This window comes from Erythranthe guttata, chromosome 12 (genome assembly GCF_056151865.1).
Source record: "Erythranthe guttata isolate IM_541 chromosome 12, IM_541, whole genome shotgun sequence".
NCBI lineage: Eukaryota > Viridiplantae > Streptophyta > Magnoliopsida > Lamiales > Phrymaceae > Erythranthe > Erythranthe guttata.
In genome coordinates, this window is record NC_142544.1 from 9,572,789 (window position 1) to 9,594,348 (window position 21,560).

Sequence of the window (21,560 nt, forward strand, 5' to 3'; positions counted from 1 at the left end):
TTGATAGTTGTGTCGAACCTTTTGTTCCAACTACGGGATGCTTGTTTCAATCCATAAATGGATCGCTGGAGTTTGCAAACCTTTTGCTCATCTCCAGAAGATATGAAGCCTTCCGGCTGCGCCATGTAAATTTCTTCCTCAATGTCCCCATTAAGGAAAGCGGTCTTCACATCCATTTGCCATATCTCGTAGTCATACCACGCAGAGATGGCCAGCAAAATCCTAATGGACTTAAGCATAGCAACTGGAGAGAAGGTTTCCTCATAGTCAACTCCTTGCTTTTGAGTATAACCCTTCGCTACCAATCTAGCCTTGTAGGTCGATACCTTTCCATCTACTCCAATTTTCTTCTTATAGATCCACTTGCAGCCTATGGGAACGATTCCCTCGGGTGGATCTACCAAGGTCCATACCTTGTTGGAGTACATAGAGTCCATTTCGGATTTCATGGCATTAAGCCAATGTCCCTTGTCTGTATCCGATACAGCTTCGTTGAAAGTTCTAGGATCACATCCTTGGTCAACTTCATCAACGAGGAATAACCTATCGGGCGCTCTCCGAACTCTTTCGGATCTACGCAGCGACGGTTCAGGAGGTATGTTAGTGGTTTGTTGAATTGGTTCATTATCTGATTGTTGTGCTTGAACTTCAGATTGTGGTTCTCGAACTTCTTCGAGATCAACTACACTGCCCTTTCTATCCGATAGAAATTCCTTCTCAAGGAACACGGCATTTCTCGAGACGAACACCTTTGCCTCGGAAACATAGTAGAATTCGTATCCCATGGAATCCTCGGGATACCCCACAAAATAGCATAGGTCGGATTTTGTATCCAACTTATCTCCCACTAGCCGCTTCACGTAAGCGGGACAACCCCATATCCTAATATGTTTAAACGTGGGTTTCTTGGAGTGCCAAAGTTCATAAGGTGTGGAGTTAACTGCTTTGGTATTAACCCTATTCAGCAAATACACGGCAGTTAGGAGTGCATGACCCCACAGGTATGCCGGTAGCTCGGTGAACCCCATCATAGATCGAACCATGTCTAACAGTGTTCGATTCCGACGTTCGGAAACTCCATTAAGTTGAGGAGTTCCAGGAGGAGTCCATTGAGACAGAATCCCATTCTCTTTAAGATAGTCTATAAACTCAGTACTTAAGTATTCGCCACCACGATCGGATCGTAGTTTCTTAATACGTCTACCGAGTTGGTTTTCTACTTGCTGTCTAAAATCTTTGAACCTTTCAAAAGTTTCAGACTTATACTTCATTAAGTACACGAAACCATACCTAGAATAATCATCGGTAAAGGTAACGAAGTAGTTAAAACCACCCCTAGCACTAACGCTTAGTGGACCACACACGTCTGAATGGATCAAATCCAAAAGACCCTCGGCCCGTTCCATCTTCCCTTTGAAGGGAGTCTTGGTCATTATTCCTTTAAGGCAGGATACACAAGTTTGAAGTGATTTAACGTCCTCCAAGGAGAACATTCCTTCACTAACAAACTTGTTCATCCTTCCCAAGGAAATGTGACCTAGTCGAGCGTGCCAAAGTTGTGCGGGGTTAAGACTTATATCTTTTCGTTTTGCTGATATAACGTTAATAGGTATTTCACTTGGATTCAGTTCATATAAGTTGTTTATAAGTTGTCCCTTACAAATCATATTTTGTTCCTTTTGTATAATGCAAATCGAATTTCCAAAAACAAAAGTAAAACCTTCATTATCCAAAACAGGAATTGAAATAAGGTTTCGAATAAGTGACGGAACAAATAAACAATTGTTCAAAACAATGGAAAAACTAGAATCCAAAACAGAAAGATAAATTGTCCCAATGGCTTCAGCAGCAACCCTTGCTCCGTTGCCCATTCTTAGGTAGGTCTCACCCACATTAAGCTTCCTACTTCTTGTCATGAGCTGCAAATCATTACAAAGATGTGAGCCACAACCAGTATCCAATACCCAAGCAGAAGATTTAACGGACAAGTTAACTTCAACTAAATACGTACCCTTTTCAGAACGTTTCTGATCGAGGTAAGCCTTGCAGTTGCGTCGCCAATGGCCCTTCTTTCCACAATGATGGCAAGCGTCATCAACTTGCTTGGTGACCTTGTCATTCTTTACTCCGCTCGACTCGCCCTTCTCAAATTTCTTGCTCGGGCCGAAACTTCTTTCTTTCCTTTTCTTCTGCAAAGAACCTTTCTTCACAGAAGGAGCAACTAGGAGAACAGATTTCTCCTTCTTGATCGTGGACTCATAACTGACCAACATGTTCAACAACTCATCCAATGGTGGATTGAGCTTGTTCATATTGAAGTTTACTATGAACGATTCATAAGAACTAGGAAGGGACAGTAGGATCAAATCCACCGAGAGCTCGGCCGGGAGGGTGACATCAAGGCTTACCAGCTTCTCAAGGAGAGTGATCATCTTGAGACCGTGCTCGTGGACCGAAGCCCCTTCACGCAGCCTCATGGTGATCAACTCCTTGGTAGCTGAGTACCTCGATGCCCTAGTATTCTCACTGTACATGCTTTCAAGATGGTGCTTGATATCATAAGCATGCACATGAGACTCATACTTCCTCGCGAGCTCTGGCACCATGGATGCTAGCATGTAGCACCTCGCATGGAGGTCGTCCTTCTTCCATGCCTCGAAAGTGGCAGTCTCGTCAGCAGTAGCAGTCGCAGGAAGAGCAGCGGGGGGACGTTCATTGAGCACATAGAGACGCTCCTCAACTTGGAGCACAAGTTTCAGATTGCGAAGCCAATCCAAATAGTTTGGACCGGTGAGTTTGTTTTGGTCGAGGATTGAGGAAAGGGGATGTTTGGACATTGTTGCTGAGAAAATTTTAAGAAGACAATAATTAGAGTTTAGTTCGTAATAATCGTTACAATTAAAATTTTGGACTTTTATATTTTAATTGTTCTCCCACTAATTTTATCGAATTCCACCACCCTCTAGCAGACAATCGAGAAAACTTATTTTTCTTTAATGGGCTTTAGGTCCAATAGCGCTAATGTAACCCGTAGTTAATCTATCCCGATTACATAAGCCTAAAGGTAGAGTACTATCAATCACATCACTATGTGACCCTAAAGATCGATTTACCTCACACTTGATAATGACCTAAGTTAATCTAGCGAATATCAAAATCTTCGTGTGTCAAGTCTAGCCTACCAATATGAGATGTCATAGATCCAACTATATCAAACTAATGCAATCCCTAGTTAATCTAGCCGACCACATTAATCCAACATAATTTTATCTATGACCGTATCTCCATCTAATGTCAATTAAATTACAGCTTATCCCACAATAGCACTCCCCGCTAACACGGCTTACTGCACTATTATGAGAGGCTACACATAATTTAATTGTTGGTAGAAGGAAAGAAAAATTCAACAATTTGGTTTTCCTTTATAGCTTGATAATTATTCTTAATTAAGAATGAGGGACTTTAATTTTTAAATCTTATTAGCTCATCGGAAGTTTTAGGTTATGATCGTTTGTGATTCCTACAACTATGTTCTCTAGGTATGTGGAAAACGCATATTGATCCTAAGAGAGACATACGATCATCATCGTACTTAATCACAATTATTCATCTCATGAATTAATTAATTAATACGATTAATTGCAAATATAATTAACGGACTTCATTCATTCATAGATCATTCAAATAAGAATGGAGTCCATTAATTATTTGCCATCCAATTTGTGTTCCATTAATTAAACTAATTTAACGATTAAATTAAATAATTAATCCAACACTATTCTTTGAATTCAAATTAAATTAATGGATCAATTATCTAATTGGGTTTAATTGATAAATAATTTCAAAAATTAAAAATCAATTAATTTTAATATTAATTCTCAGAAAATCGAATAATTTTTTTTTTTTTTTTTTTTTTTTTTTTTTTTTTTTTTTGTTTGCGCTGACCGGACCGGTTCGGTCAGCTGGGGAAAAACAACAGAAAACCGAGTTTTTTCAAAAATTAAAAATTTTTATATTTTCTGAAATATTCAAAATATTTAATTAATATTAAACACCCAATTTGATAACACCAAAAATTCAACAATTCAACAAATCGAAGCATGCTTTCGAAAACGATAAACACGTTGACAAATAAACGATTAACCTGTGGCTCTGATACCACTGTTGGGGATCGTGCATGTATACGCAGCGGAATTTAAAATTTTTATATCGAACTAGTTTCGATTACATGCAAAACTAATCATATAGTCAACGTACCTTAACGCTTCCGCCATACATATGGTAATTTTCGATTTAATAGAAAATACGTAAAACCGAAAATCACGAAACATGCTTATTCATCATTTAATGAAATCGAAACATGTAATCACATATTACTCATAATCGTAAATCATAATTCATACAAACATGCTCGAATAAGTTTACGAAAGTTTCGATTCATTTACCTCTTGTAGCGTGCGATTTCGACGAATCGAAATCTCGGAACGAGTCACGTACAAGCTGCTATATACCACTCCTAGGGGCTGCACCTCACGGCTGGACCGAGCTGATCCAGCAAGCAACGAGCGGCGACGAACGGCAGCAGCAGCGGCGGCGCGTGGCAGCGGCAGCGGCGGCGCGTGAGCGGCGGTGCGGCGCGTGCGGTGGTGCACGGATTCGTCGGGGCAGCAGCTCCTCTCCAATTAGGTTTCACCTCGTATTTTCGACCCACTCGAACTATAGCACTAGATATAAACGAGTTAGATAACAACACGAATAAAACGAAGGAGAAAGAGGAGAAAACCGGCGGCGTTTCCGGCGGTGGTCGGCGGTGGCGCGGCGGAGATGCAACGGCCGAGAGGTGTTGAGCGGCTAGGGTTTTTTTTTGTGCTGAAAAATCTGATCTCAAAACTCCTTTTGAGGTCTATTTATACCTAGGGTCTTCAACCCTAGCGGGCTTAAGTCATTGGGCTTGACCCACTGATGCATTAAGCCCATCCCCTTGTCGGCCTCGTTTCTAATAAACGATCGTCCACAAAATTATAACAAAATTATATTTGTGACGAGCTCAAAGTCCTCGTCGATACGAGTGCCTCTTCGAAATTTCCAATTTCCAAAATTGGAAACTTCCACTTCAGTGGACTTGCTAAATCGGGAAACTTCCCAATTTAGAAAGTTCACTAAATTCCGCATGTCTCTCTTTCTCTACGTTTATTCCAATTCGCAATCCACAATTACGAATCTTGGATTCAATCATATCGACATCCAATCGTTCAAAGATAAACACATTAATCTATGCTTGTTGTTATCAAGGATCTATATTACACGAGAAGTGTGACCCTCAATGGTTCAGGTGTATGCTAGCCGTGGGCTCACAACTCTTTGTGATTCGAACAACACATTGTTCTTATACGAACTCCTCCCAAGAGTCCCGATTAGAGTAAAACTCATTTTACCTAATCCCGATCAAATCGGTGCCCAACGAATCAAGATTGGCGTCTAGCAACTACGCATCATGATTCCCTAGATACAAATGAAGTGCCTGCAAGAACCTTATGATATAGTTAGCGTACAGTACGATCCCTTCGTAGCACATGTCCCGATTGAACTAGAGGCATTGGTTCACCGAGACCTCTTATAAAGTTCAATAACCGTGCGAACGTTCTAGGTATTATAAATCCGTTCGTGTGCGACTTAGGGAAACACATTTCCCTAATCACCCCACTATCAACTCTGGCCAGAGATTCCATGGATTATAAACCGTCAGAACACACAGGACATCCATGACTACTCAAGCGCTCGAATCCCCTACTACAATGCACAGACTTCACACTAGATTTCGGATTGCACGAACGTTGGCCCTTGGAGCGGTCCGCGGTGGGACTCAGGGACAGGTCACGATACAATCGGTCCTCTAGTGAAGTCACGGTGATGTCTGGGTCTTAAGGACTAATGGTATACAACTATATCTTAGAAACCTATTACTCGATGAATGAGAACCACTTATAGATTTCTAGGGCGAGGGAGTTCAGTGAACTCATCCAGTATGAGCACCCACTCAAGTATGCCGATGTCACAACACCGAGGACTGATGAGACGCAGTACACATACACTAAGTGCTAGTCTCAAAAGGGACAGTCCGGTATCCTCATTATTGGCGTAACCCATCGACTAGGAACAAGGTTTAACAGTTACATTACATTGCTGAGTTATCTCACGATTCTACTAGATCAACTCACAGTAATAGAGTAACTCGTTAGGACTATATCTATGCTGCTTGCATGGGATAACAGATATAGAATGCCAAATAAGATATTTTATTATTACGAACGAAAAACGATTGTTTTATTACAAAGAAAAGAGAAAGACCACAACCACAAGTTGGCTTGCCGGTCACCTACTCTAACAGTACGACTACGAGATATGGCAAATGGATGTGAAGACCGCCTTCCTTAATGGAGATATTGATGAAGAAATTTACATGGCGCAGCCGAAAGGCTTCATATCTTCTGGAAGTGAGCAAAAGGTTTGCAAGCTCCAGCGATCCATTTATGGATTGAAACAAGCATCCCGTAGTTGGAACATTAGGTTCGACTCAACTATCAAAGAGTTTGATTTTGAGAAGAATCCGGAGGAACCTTGTGTATACAAGAAGGTTAGTGGGAGGGCAGTGATATTTTTAGTGCTTTACGTTGATGACATTCTACTCATTGGGAATGACGTAGGAATGTTGCAGCAAACGAAAGCATGGTTGTCCACACGTTTCTCAATGAAGGCTTTGGGAGAAGCATCTTATGTGTTAGGAATACGCATCTATAGAGATAGAGCAAGAAAGATGCTTGGCTTATCCCAAAGCCTGTACATAGACTGCGTTATGAAACGGTTTAGCATGGAAGAATCCAAGAAGGGATTGTTGCCAATATCTCATGGGGTTCGTCTCTCGAAATCTATGTGTTCGCAAACACCTAGTGAAATCGAGGAGATGAAGAGGACGCCTTATGCTTCTGCCATAGGAAGCATAATGTATGGCATGCTATGTACGAGACTCGATATTGCGTATGCTGTGAGTGTCACAAGCAGATATAAGTCTAACCCCGGCCCGGCTCACTGGAAAGCCGTGAAAGATATCCTCAAGTACTTGCGAAGAACTAAGGATATATTTTTGGTCTATGGGGGTGCCAAGTTGAAATTAGAGGTTTTACTGACTCTAGTTTTCAATCGGATGTGGACGACTCAAAGTCGAACTCTGGATTTATATTCACGCTTAACGGTGGTGCCGTGTGTTGGAAGAGTTCCAAGCAAAGCGCGACGGCCGATTCCACTACCGAAGCGGAATACATTGCAGCGTTCGAAGCTGCAAAAGATGGGAATTGGATAAGGATGTTCATCCAAGAGTTGGGTGTCGTTCCTTGTGCTAGTGATCCAGTACCGTTGTACTGTGATAACACTGGAGCCATGGCGCAAGCTAGGGAGACGAGATCTCATCAGAAGTCGAAGCATATTCTGAGAAAGTATCATGTGATCCGAGAGATCATTGATAGAGGTGAAGTTAAAGTAGAATGAGTCACCTCGGAAGAGAACGTTGCAGACCCCTTTACGAAGCCTTTACCGAGATCGGTCCATGAGAAACATCGAGAGTCGATGGGATTGCGATTCGTGGGTAGTTGGCTTTAGGTCAAGTGGGAGATTGTTAGAGTAGGTGACCAACAAGTCAACTTGTGGCTGCGGTCTTTCGTATTTATTATGGTAATAAACGAAGCATAGATATAGTCCTTACAGTTATTACAAGTACTAGTAATTGATCGTTAGGATCGTGAGATATTTACTTAAGTATCATAACTGTTAAACGTGTTCCTAGTCGAAGGGTTACGCCACCAATGAGGATATCGGCCTTTCCCATTAGAAGACTAGCAGTTAGTGTATGTGTACTGCATCTCATCAGTAAACGGTATTGTGATATCGGCATGCATAAGTGGGTGCTCGTAAGTTGACGAGTTCACTGAACTCCCTCACCCTAGAAATCTCTAAGTGGTTCCCAATAATCGAGTAGAGATATCTATGGTATAGTTGTACACCATTAGTCCTTATGACCTAGACATCACCGTGACTTCACTAGAGGACCAGCTGTATCGTGACCTGTCTCTGAGTTCCACCGAGGACCATCCCAAGGGCCAGTGTTCGTGCAGTCGGAAATCTAGTGGGAGGTCTGTGCATTGTAGTCGGGGATCCGATCGCTAGAATAGTCTTGGATGTCCTGTGTGTTCTGATAGTTTGTAATCATTCTAAGTCTCTGGCCAGAGCTGACTAAGTGATGATTAGAGGATTCGATTCTCTAAGTCATGCACGTGACGATTACAATACTTAGAACGATCGCACCGTCATTGATCATATAAAGAGGTCTCGATGAACCAATGCCTCTAGTTCAATCGGGACATATGCATCGTAGGGACCGTACTGTACGTTAACTATATCTGAAGGTTCTTGCAGACACTTCATTTGTATCTAGGGAATCATGACGCGTAGTTGCTAGACGTCAATCTTGATTCGTTGGGTGATTAAGGTGAAACGAGCTTCATCTTAATCGTAACTCTAAGGGACGAGTTTTGACCACAAAGGGTTGTGGGCCCACGGCTATCTTACACCTGAACCATCGAGGGTCACACTGCTCGTGCACATGAGATCTTTGAATAAACGGTCAGAGATAAAATTGTAGCACCTTCAATGATTTAAAAGAAATTCTAGAAAATACGGACTTTATTAAAAACTTTTGGAACAATTTGAACTTTGAGAAAAACCACTTTAAAATTTTAGAACCATTTCCTTTTACTTCAAATCTAACCCACAATCGGAAAATAAGATTTTTCATAGAGAGTGTACCATAACATGAATGGGATTTTGAAAATAATCTCGATGTGGCGGAATAATCCACATAAAACATTATCGGGGTTTAGAAAACACTCGTAAGACAGCGGAAGGAAATAAACTTTATTTAAGATACCCCCGTTTAATAGACTGGGTTCCCAAATCAGAATACAAAATTAAAAATCGATATCTTGGCTAGATATTTTAGAAATCGTTGACGTGATAAAAATCCGGGTTAAACAGTCAAGGCATCAAGGCTAGCGATTCCTCGAACTCCACTCCGCCGGCCTCCTAAAAAGCTTGGAGAACCTGAAAAGATAATTTGCATAAAAGCATGAGCCCAAACACTGGCTCAGTAAGGACATTAGTCTTAGTCTGACGAACTCACGCCTCTCTCATCGTATCACTCATGACCTATGGGAGTCCTAAAGTATTCGTCTATGTCCTTTCCAACTAATTATGTTATGTCTACAAACACGTCACACATATTCAAGCATATAATTACACATATAAGCACATAACATATTTTTCTTGAAATCGAGAGCATTATAACAAAAGTATGGTTTTGTTTCGAAAACTACTTGAAAATCATTCTGGGAATAATTCATGTAAATTAATTCATAATTTACTTGCGAATCCGATTTAGGAAAAAAAGTCCCTTTCTTTTAAAAACATAATTTCTTTTAAAATCTTTTGAAAATCGTTTTTCTTCCAAAATTATTTTTATGCGTAGATGCGTATGACGGGATCCCTATCAAAACCCTAACGTAAGCATCGACAATAGACGTTTTTATACTGAGCCCGGTCTTTGGTGAGAGCTACCCACCCTGCAGTCTATAGTAACTTGTCATTTTGGGATACCGGCCCGCCGTATCCCGTGTCTATTCATCGGAGCAACGTCACTGTTTCGACTCTTCTATACTAGACCATGCAACCATTTAATGACTCGAGAGTGCACGTAATTTAAAGATCTTAATACACCATTCAAATAAACAGTAATAATTTCAAGTACGTCATTCACATAATTTCAAAGGAGTTAAATCACATCACTCGATAATCAAATCATATAAATTGGGAGCAAATTCCGAAACAATAGTAAGCACATATAGATCAAACATTAGTAATAAAGACACATATACTTTTACAGGTTATACACATAGGCACTTATACGTATTTATATACTCATACATATACGTATATACTCTAATTTATAATCTATGGGTTATAAGTTTCCTCAACCCGAGGGGAGTACGCCCATAACATCATAGGTCTAAACTATCGATATACATATATATACTTATATATATATATACATACTTATACCTCATAAGAGTAAAAACATTATTCAAATAATCATCATGAAATTCAATATTTCACATAATTCCTATTCAAGGGACTATAGAAAATCAAATCTCATTAGAAGTACTGGCACATGGAAGGTTTCAAGAACAACGTATCGTTCTAAATATATACTAGTCTTTTTATCTTACATATATCTACTCTAATAATGGTTCTTAGATGTGACATAATAATCTATGTAACTTAATCTATATCTATTACCATGTTAAGTCATGTCTCAAGAGTTTAAACCATGCCCACAAAGGACCCCTTTAATTCTAAATAACTTGTTTTAGGAAAATCTCACAGTTTTGACACTTTAACTTTGAAATTACATTTCTCTTAAACCGAAATTCCAAAAATTCTGAAACTTTAACATGATACTCCTATATCAGTGGAAAAGACTCCTTTAAAACAGTTTTCCAATAAAACCAATAGCCTAAGAGAAATAAGTAAAATAGTACAGTAGTATGGTCACACTTTCAGAAACAGAACCAACCACTTTAAAAATACTCAATAAATCACCCTTTTGTTAAAACACTGCACACCTTTGTCGAAAACTGGTTTTATAAGTTATAAATATATTCCAAGTGGAATGAAGGAAATCCAAGTAAGAAAACATCGATTTTAGAAGCAAATACTCAGCTGACTCAAAGGCTGTGCAGGTTTAGTAAATAGTTCATATCTTAATCATCTGAAATCCGATTGATGATTAAAATATATCAAATTAAAGAGAACAGGAAGATCTAGTTACCCATGAAATTTCGTGATTTTAAGAAAACAGGGCACCTGTGAACCATGCAGTAAACTCCGAGACTGAAAACCTGAAAATTCATTAGTAATCTATATCTACATCTTTGATCAAAACAGATCTGGCAGTTTAGGCACTATAAGTTCAGAAATTCATATCTCCTAATCCGTAGATCCAAACCTGATGAAATTTGGAACCCATGTTCATATCTAAGTCTAGTTTATAGGGTTAAAACAGTTTATGAAGAAACTTACCTATGTAAGAGATATAATCAATTTAATGCAGTAACATAAGCAGAAATTAAGAACAGATCCACTAACTTTAAAAATACCAAATAATTCATCACTTAATCCAAAAATTACCAAATTTCGTAGAATATTAGTTTCGTAAGTACATAATCATCGTCGAGTGAAATCACTTCAATAAGAGTAGTATAAAAAGCTATTTAACACATAATTCGTGGATGACTCCGAAACTGTGCAGATTCAGAAAACGATTCATAACTCACTCAATACAAATCCGATTTATGAATAATTTATATCCACTCGAAGCTAACTGAAAGATCTAGACTACCATAAAATTTCATAATTTTATCTTAGGGATTACCCTGATGAGACATGCAATACTATCAGAAGCTACGAAACTGAAATTCAAGTAGTGTTCATCAAGAACTTTATCTTCTAAAGCCCAAAATTAAACCACATACATATAATTCATTAAAACCCATATAATTTATATTAATTAGGTTGTTATTTCAGTAAAGACAAACGTCCTTACCCAAGAGCAAGAAATCGAAGATGAAGGAGTAAGAAAACCAAAGGCTCGGTGGATTTTCGGCCTACAAATCTTGGGGTTTGGCTTGGGTGTTTTGGGGCTGAGTTTGGAGGATGTGAAGGGGCTGTTTCTTGAAGAAAGAAGATGGAGTTTCTCTTTTCGAGAGGAGAGGAGAGGAGATGAATTGAAGAGAGAAGAGGAAGGGGCTTTGAGAGGAGCTTCTTGAAGTGCAAGAAGAGAATTCTTCTTGGGGGCTTTTGGTCGATGAAGAGGGAGAGGGAGAGGGCCTTCTTTTGGCTGATGTTTGGTGTGAAGAGAATGTGAAGAGGAGGGGTTTATTTATAGGGGAGATGAGGCCCTTATTTGCAATATAAAAGACATTGGGGTTTTATTAGCAATTTGGGAGAAAAATACCTTGGGGGCTCCTTAGCAATATAGAAGAGAAGAGGGGAGTCTTTAATAATTAATACACTTGGGGAAAAATTCACACACACAAAACATACGGTCACATAACTATTAATTATTAGCATTAACCCATATAATTCACATAAATTCCATATGAGGCCAAATAGAAATTAGTTATCATGTCACAACTTATTAAATCTCATATTATCCTAATAGATTAATTATCAACTAAAGCACATCATTAAAATCCATGGAGTAAAGCACATAATTCATTAAATCACATAATTAGAATCAACTACTCAATTAATAATAATGCCTACTTCTAAAAATACTATAATGTATCTAAATCACATAAACACATAGAGAACGTATAAACTGCTACTCGATTCATGAAATGCACGTATATTCGTATTTACTGTATGTTTAATATAATCATATATAAATGCTTATGAAAATGCGGGATGTTACAATCTTCCCCCCTTAAATAAATTTTGTCCTCAAAATTTGAAAAGTTCCCCATAAAAGACGATGAGACCAAGTTACAAAATAACGTTTCTTGAATAGGGGATTAACAATAATTTGGAAAACGTCTTCCTACCTTTTCAAAAGTTCGCCTTGATTCCAAAATATTTTGTAAATAAATAGGAAACATGTTTCTTGTAAAAATTCCGGTAAGAGTTTTAGCACGACTATGATAGCTTTTAGGGAAAATAGTAACCGAGTGGAGTTGAAAATTCTAATTTTCATAAAAACAAAACTCAATTTTGAAAAAAAAATTTCTCTTACCTTCTTTTGAAATGTTTTGAACCCCTCTGGGCCGTATGATATGAATGCATTGTATGATATGCAACACTGATCTTATCTAGTCTTATATGCACATAAGGTTGGCATGAACAAATAGTATCGTAAACCCATAAACACCTAACATGATATGCATGATATACATGATATACTTTAAGCGAATAAATCCATTCATACTACGAACTAAAACAAGTTCTAAACATGTTAGTTGTAAATTTGCAGATAATCACATAGATTTGCACAAACATAAATCAGAAAATAAATTCACTACCAACATCAAAGTTATACATTTCTAGAAAACTCATTTCCTATAAAACAAAAGTTTGCATGCATTTTTTTTTTTTTTTTTTTTGAAAATATGCAAATAAATTTAGTACACTTTGCATGTATTTCGTGAATGCACCATTAATAATGCACATAAGTTTCACACAAGATACATATCATGGCATCGCATATATCTGTTGGTCAGCCAACTTGTGGCTGTGGTCTTTCCTTTTATCTTGTAATAAAACAATCGTTTTTTCGTTCGTAATAATAAAATATCTTATTTGGCATTCTATATCTGTTATCCCATGCAAGAAGCATAGATATAGTCCTAACGAGTTACTCTATTACTGTGAGTTGATCTAGTAGAATCGTGAGATAACTCAGCAATGTAATGTAACTGTTAAACCTTGTTCCTAGTCGATGGGTTACGCCAATAATGAGGATACCGGCCTTTCCCTTTTGAGACTAGCACTTAGTGTATGTGTACTGCGTCTCATCAGTCCTCGGTGTTGCGACATCGGCATACTTGAGTGGGTGCTCATACTGGATGAGTTCACTGAACTCCCTCGCCCTAGAAATCTATAAGTGGTTCTCATTCATCGAGTAATAGGTTTCTAAGATATAGTTGTACACCATTAGTCCTTAAGACCCAGACATCACCGTGACTTTACTAGAGGACCGATTGTATCGTGACCTGTCCCTGAGTCCCACCGCGGACCACTCCAAGGGCCAACGTTCGTGCAATCCGAAATCTAGTGTGAAGTCTGTGCATTGTAGTAGGGGATTCGAGCGCTTGAGTAGTCATGGATGTCCTGTGTGTTCTGACGGTTTATAATCCATGGAATCTCTGGCCAGAGTTGATAGTGGGGTGATTAGGGAAATGTGTTTCCCTAAGTCGCACACGAACGGATTTATAATACCTAGAACGTTCGCACGGTTATTGAACTTTATAAGAGGTCTCGGTGAACCAATGCCTCTAGTTCAATCGGGACATGTGCTACGAAGGGATCGTACTGTACGCTAACTATATCATAAGGTTCTTGCAGGCACTTCATTTGTATCTAGGGAATCATGATGCGTAGTTGCTAGACGCCAATCTTGATTCGTTGGGCACCGATTTGATCGGGGATTAGGTAAAATGAGTTTTACTCTAATCGGGACTCTTGGGAGGAGTTCGTATAAGAACAATGTGTTGTTCGAATCACAAAGAGTTGTGAGCCCACGGCTAGCATACACCTGAACCATTGAGGGTCACACTTCTCGTGTAATATAGATCCTTGATAACAACAAGCATAGATTAATGTGTTAATCTTTGAACGATTGGATGTCGATATGATTGAATCCAAGATTCTTAATTGTGAATTGCGAATTGGAATAAACGTGGAGAAAGAGAGAAATGCGGAATTTAGTGAACTTTCTAAATTGGGAAGTTTCCCGATTTAGCAAGTCCACTGAAGTGGAAGTTTCCAATTTTGGAAATTGGAAATTTCGAAGAGGCACTCGTATCGACGAGGGCTTTGAGCTCGTCACAAATATAATTTTGTTATAATTTTGTGAACGATCGTTTATTAGAAACGAGGCCGACGAGGGAATGGGTTTAATGCATCAGTGGGTCAAGCCCTATGACTTAAGCCCGCTAGGGTTGAAAACCCTAGGTATAAATAGACCTCAAACAAGAGTTTGAGATCAGATTTTCAGCACCAAACCCTAGCCGCTCAAGCCCTAGCCGCTCCCCTCTTCGGCCGTTGCTCCACCGGCGCGCCACCGCCGACCACCGCCGGAAAACCGCCGGTTTTCTTCTCTCGTTTCCTTCGTTTTATTCTTGTTGTTATCTAACTCGTTTACATCTAGTGCTGTAGTTCGAGTGGGTCGAAAATACGAGGTGAAACCTAATTGGAGAGGAGCTGCTGCCCCGACGAATCCACGCACCGCCGCACGCGCCGATACGCCGCTCACGCGCCGCCGCTGCCGCTGCCACGCGCTGCCGCTGCTGCTGCCGTTCACCGCCGTTCGTCGCTTGCGGGAGTAGCTTGGTCCAGCCGTGAGTTGCAGCCCCGAGGATTGGTAATTTGCAGCTTGTACATGTTTGAGTTTTGGATTTCGATTCGTCGAAATCTCACGCTACAAGAGGTAATTAAATCGGAACTTTCGTAATTCGATTCGAACATGTTTGTATGATTTTTAATTTACGAGCATGAGTAATATGTGATTACGTGTTTCGATTTTATTGAATGATGAATAAGCATGTTTCGTGATTTTCGGTTTTACGTATTTTTCAATTAAATCGATAATTACCATATGTATAGCGGAAGCGTTAAGGTACGTTGACTATGTGATTAGTTTATGCATGTAATCGAAATTAGTTCGATCTAAAAATTTTAAATTCCGCTGCGTATACATGCACGATCCCCAACAGTGGTATCAGAGCCACGGGTTAATCGTTTATTTGTCAACGTGTTTATCGTTTTCGAAAGCATGCTTCGATTTGTTGAATTGTTGAATTATTGGTGTTATCTAATTGGGTGTTTTAATATTAATTAAATATTTTGAATATTTCAGAAAATATAAAAAAAAATTATTTTGAAAAATTCGATTTTTGCTGCTGTTTTTCAGCTGACCGAACCGGTCCGGTCTGACCGGTCCGGTCGGCAAAAAAAAAAAAAAAAAAAAATTTAATTTGATTTTCTGAAATTAATATTAAAAATTAATTGATTTTTAATTTTTGAAATTATTTATCAATTAAACCCAAATTAGATAATTGATCCATTAATTTAATTTGAATTCAAAGAATAGTGTTGGATTAATTATTTAATTTAATCGTTAAATTAGTTTAATTAATGGAACACAAATTAGATAGCAAATAATTAATGGACTTCATTCTTATTTGATTGATTTATGAATGAAGGGAGTCCGTTAATTATATTTGCAATTAATCGTATTAATTAATTAATTCATGAGATGAATAATTGTGATTAAGTACGATGATGATCGTATGTCTCTCTTAGGATCAATATGCGTTTCCACATACCTAGAGAACATAGTTGTAGGAATCACAAACGATCATAACCTAAAACTTCCGATGAGCTAATAAAATTTAATAAATAAAATCCCTCATTCTTAATTAAGAATAATTATCAAGCTATAAAGAAAAACCAAATTGTTGAATTTTTCTTTCCTTCTACCAACTATTAAATTATGTGTAGCCCCTCATAATAGTGCAGTAAGCCGTGTTAGCGGGGAGTGCTATTGTGGGATAAGCTGTAATTTAATTGACATTAGATGGAGATACGGTCATAGATAAAATTATGTTAGATTAATGTGGTCGGCTAGATTAACTAGGGATTGCATTAGTTTGATATAGTTGGATCTATGACATCTCATATTGGTAGGCTAGACTTGACACACGGAGATTTTGATATTCGCTAGATTAACTTAGGTCATTATCAAGTGTGAGGTAAATCGATCTTTAGGGTCACATAGTGATGTGATTGATAGTACTCTACCTTTAGGCTTATGTAATCGGGATAGATTAACTACGGGTTACATTAGCGCTATTGGACCTAAAGCCCATTAAAGAAAAATAAGTTTTCTCGATTGTCTGCTAGAGGGTGGTGGAATTCGATAAAATTAGTGGGAGAACAATTAAAACATAAAAGTCCAAAATTTTAATTGTAACGATTATTACGAACCAAACTCTAATTATTGTCTGCTTAAAATTTTCTCATCAACAATGTCCAAACATCCCTTTGCCTCTATCCTCGACCAAAACAAACTCACCGGTCCAAACTATTTGGATTGGTTTCGCAATCTGAAACTTGTGCTCCTAGTAGAGGAGACGCAACTGCAAGGCTTACCTCGATCAGAAACGTTCTGAAAAGAGTACTTATTTAGTTGAAGTTAACTTGTCCGTTAAATCTTCTGCTTGGGTATTGGATACTGGTTGTGGCTCACATCTTTGTAATGATTTGCAGCTCATGACAAGAAGTAGGAAGCTTAATGTGGGTGAGACCTACCTAAGAATGGGCAACGGAGCAAGGGTTGTTGCTGAAGCCATTGGGACAATTTATCTTTCTGTTTTGGATTCTAGTTTTTCCATTGTTTTGAACAATTGTTTATTTGTTCCGTCACTTATTCGAAACCTTATTTCTATTCCTGTTTTGGATAATGAAGGTTTTACTTTTGTTTTTGGAAATTCGATTTGCATTATACAAAAGGAACAAAATATGATTTGTAAGGGACAACTTATAAACAACTTATATGAACTGAATCCAAGTGAAATACCTATTAACGTTATATCAGCAAAACGAAAAGATATAAGTCTTAACCCCGCACAACTTTGGCACGCTCGACTAGGTCACATTTCCTTGAGAAGGATGAACAAGTTTGTTAGTGAAGGAATGTTCTCCTTGGAGGACGTTAAATCACTTCAAACTTGTGTATCCTGCCTTAAAGGAAAAATGACCAAGACTCCCTTCAAAGGGAAGATGGAACGGGCCGAGGGTCTTTTGGATTTGATCCATTCAGACGTGTGTGGTCCACTAAGCGTTAGTGCTAGGGGTGGTTTTAACTACTTCGTTACCTTTACCGATGATTATTCTAGGTATGGTTTCGTGTACTTAATGAAGTATAAGTCTGAAACTTTTGAAAGGTTCAAAGATTTTAGACACCAAGTAGAAAAGCAACTCGGTAGACGTATTAAGAAACTACGATCCGATCGTGGTGGCGAATACTTAAGTACTGAGTTTATAGACTATCTTAAAGAGAATGGGATTCTGTCTCAATGGACTCCTCCTGGAACTCCTCAACTTAATGGAGTTTCCGAACGTCGGAATCGAACACTGTTAGACATGGTTCGATCTATGATGGGGTTCACCGAGCTACCGGCATACCTGTGGGGTCATGCACTCCTAACTGCCGTGTATTTGCTGAATAGGGTTAATACCAAAGCAGTTAACTCCACACCTTATGAACTTTGGCACTCCAAGAAACCCACGTTTAAACATATTTGGATATGGGGTTGTCCCGCTTACGTGAATCGGCTAGTGGGAGATAAGTTGGATGGAAAATCCAACCTATGCTATTTTGTGGGGTATCCCGAGGATTCCATGGGATACGAATTCTACTATGTTTCCGAGGCAAAGGTGTTCGTCTCGAGAAATGCCGTGTTCCTTGAGAAGGAATTTCTATCGGATAGAAAGGGCAGTGTAGTTGATCTCGAAGAAGTTCGAGAACCACAATCTGAAGTTCAAGCACAACAATCAGATAATGAACCAATTCAACAAACCACTAATATACCTCCTGAACCGTCGCTACGTAGATCCGAAAGAGTTCGGAGAGCGCCCGATAGGTTATTCCTCGTTGATGAAGTTGACCAAGGATGTGATCCTAGAACTTTCAACGAAGCTGTATCGGATACAGACAAGGGACATTGGCTAAATGCCATGAAATCCGAAATGGACTCTATGTACTCCAACAAGGTATGGACCTTGGTAGATCCACCCGAGGGAATCGTTCCCATAGGCTGCAAGTGGATCTATAAGAAGAAAATTGGAGTAGATGGAAAGGTATCGACCTACAAGGCTAGATTGGTAGCGAAGGGTTATACTCAAAAGCAAGGAGTTGACTATGAGGAAACCTTCTCTCCAGTTGCTATGCTTAAGTCCATTAGGATTTTGCTGGCCATTTCTGCGTGGTATGACTACGAGATATGGCAAATGGATGTGAAGACCGCTTTCCTTAATGGGGACATTGAGGAAGAAATTTACATGGCGCAGCCGGAAGGCTTCATATCTTCTGGAGATGAGCAAAAGGTTTGCAAACTCCAGCGATCCATTTATGGATTGAAACAAGCATCCCGTAGTTGGAACAAAAGGTTCGACACAACTATCAAAGAGTTTGAATTTGTGAAAAACCCGGAGGAACCTTGTGTCTACAAGAAGGTTAGTGGGAGTGCAGTGACTTTCCTTGTACTTTATGTTGATGACATACTACTCATTGGGAATGATGTAGGGATGTTGCAGTCAACTAAAGTATGGTTATCCACACGTTTCTCGATGAAGGATTTGGGAGAAGCATCCTACGTATTGGGAATACGGATCTATAGAGATAGATCGAGGAGATTGCTTGGCTTGTCCCAATCCATGTACATAGACACCGTTCTTAAACGGTTTAGCATGGAAGAATCCAGGAAGGGATTCTTGCCAATGTCCCATGGGGTTCGTCTCTCGAAATCCATGCGTCCACAAACGCAAATGGAAATCGAGGAGATGAAAAGGACACCTTATGCATCCGCTATAGGAAGCATAATGTATGGCATGCTATGTACACGACCTGATATTGCGTATGCTGTGAGCGTCACAAGAAGATATCAGTCCGACCCCGGCCCAGCCCATTGGAAGGCTGTGAAGGACATTCTCAAGTACTTGCGAAGAACTCGAGATTTGTTTTTGGTCTATGGGGATACCGAGTTGAAATTAGAAGGCTTCACGGATTCTAGTTTTCAATCGGACGTGGATGACTCAAAGTCAAACTCGGGGTATATATTCAAAGTCAACGGAGGTGCCGTGTGTTGGAAGAGTTCCAAACAAGGCACGACCGCTGATTCCACCACCGAGGCTGAATATATTGCATCATCAGATGCTTCAAAGGAAGGGTCATGGATTAGGAAATTCATCCAAGAGTTGGGTGTATTTCCGAACGCTAGCGATCCAGTATGGCTGTACTGCGATAACAACGGACCCGTAGCGCAAGCTAAGGAACCAAGAGCTCATCAGAAGTCGAAGCACGTGTTGAGAAAAATACCATGTGATCCGAGAGATCATAGAGAGAGGTGAAGTCAAGCTAGACAGAGTCACCTCGGAGGACAATATTGCAGATCCCTTCACCAAGCCATTGTCAGGATCAGTCCACGAGAAACATCGAGAGTCGATGGGACTTAGATTTATGTGTAGTTGGCTTTAGGTCAAGTGGGAGATTGTTGGAGTAGGTGACCAACAAGCCAACTTGTGGCTGTGGTCTTTCCTTTTATCTTGTATTAAAACAATCGTTTTTTCGTTCGTAATAATAAAATATCTTATTTGGCATTCTATATCTGTTATCCCATGCAAGCAGCATAGATATAGTCCTAACGAGTTACTCTATTACTGTGAGTTGATCTAGTAGAATCGTGAGATAACTCAGCAATGTAATGTAACTGTTAAACCTTGTTCCTAGTCGATGGGTTACGCCAATAATGAGGATACCGGCCTTTCCCTTTTGAGACTAGCACTTAGTGTATGTGTACTGCGTCTCATCAGTCCTCGGTGTTGCGACATCGGCATACTTGAGTGGGTGCTCATACTGGATGAGTTCACTGAACTCCCTCGCCCTAGAAATCTATAAGTGGTTCTCATTCATCGAGTAATAGGTTTCTAAGATATAGTTGTACACCATTAGTCCTTAAGACCCAGACATCACCGTGACTTTACTAGAGGACCGATTGTATCGTGACCTGTCCCTGAGTCCCACCGCGGACCACTCCAAGGGACAACGTTCGTGCAATCCGAAATCTAGTGTGAAGTCTGTGCATTGTAGTAGGGGATTCGAGCGCTTGAGTAGTCATGGATGTCCTGTGTGTTCTGACGGTTTATAATCCATGGAATCTCTGGCCAGAGTTGATAGTGGGGTGATTAGGGAAATGTGTTTCCCTAAGTCGCACACGAACGGATTTATAATACCTAGAACGTTCGCACGGTTATTGAACTTTATAAGAGGTCTCGGTGAACCAATGCCTCTAGTTCAATCGGGACATGTGCTACGAAGGGATCGTACTGTACGCTAACTATATCATAAGGTTCTTGCAGGCACTTCATTTGTAATTAGGGAATCATGATGCGTAGTTGCTAGACGCCAATCTTGATTTGTTGGGCACCGATTTGATCGGGGATTAGGTAAAATGAGTTTTACTCTAATCGGGACTCTTGGGAGGAGTTCGTATAAGAACAATGTGTTTTTCGAATCACAAAGAGTTGTGAGCCCACGGCTAGCATACACCTGAACCATTGAGGGTCACACTTCTCGTGTAATATAGATCCTTGATAACAACAAGCATAGATTAATGTGTTAATCTTTGAACGATTGGATGTCGATATGATTGAATCCAAGATTCGTAATTGTGAATTGCAAATTGGAATAAACGTGGAGAAAGAGAGAAATGCGGTATTAAGTGAACTTTCTAAATTTGGAAGTTTCCCGATTTAGCAAGTCCACTGAAGTGGAAGTTTCCAATTTTGGAAATTGGAAATTTCGAAGAGGCACTCGTATCGACGAGGGCTTTGAGCTCGTCACAAATATAATTTTGTTATAATTTTGTGAACGATCGTTTATTAGAAACGAGGCCGACGAG

At 39.4% G+C, this 21,560-nt stretch overlaps 1 long non-coding RNA gene across 1 annotated transcript; it reads right to left on the minus strand.

Annotated features, from left to right (window-relative positions):
* Window positions 1–8,940: 8,940 nt before the first annotated feature.
* LOC105954297 (uncharacterized) lies at window positions 8,941–12,496 on the minus strand. The gene is made up of 2 exons (XR_001172506.2): window positions 11,708–12,496; window positions 8,941–9,150 (listed from the first exon to the last, which is right to left on the minus strand). It is a non-coding gene; the product is annotated as an uncharacterized LOC105954297 (long non-coding RNA).
* Window positions 12,497–21,560: the final 9,064 nt, after the last annotated feature.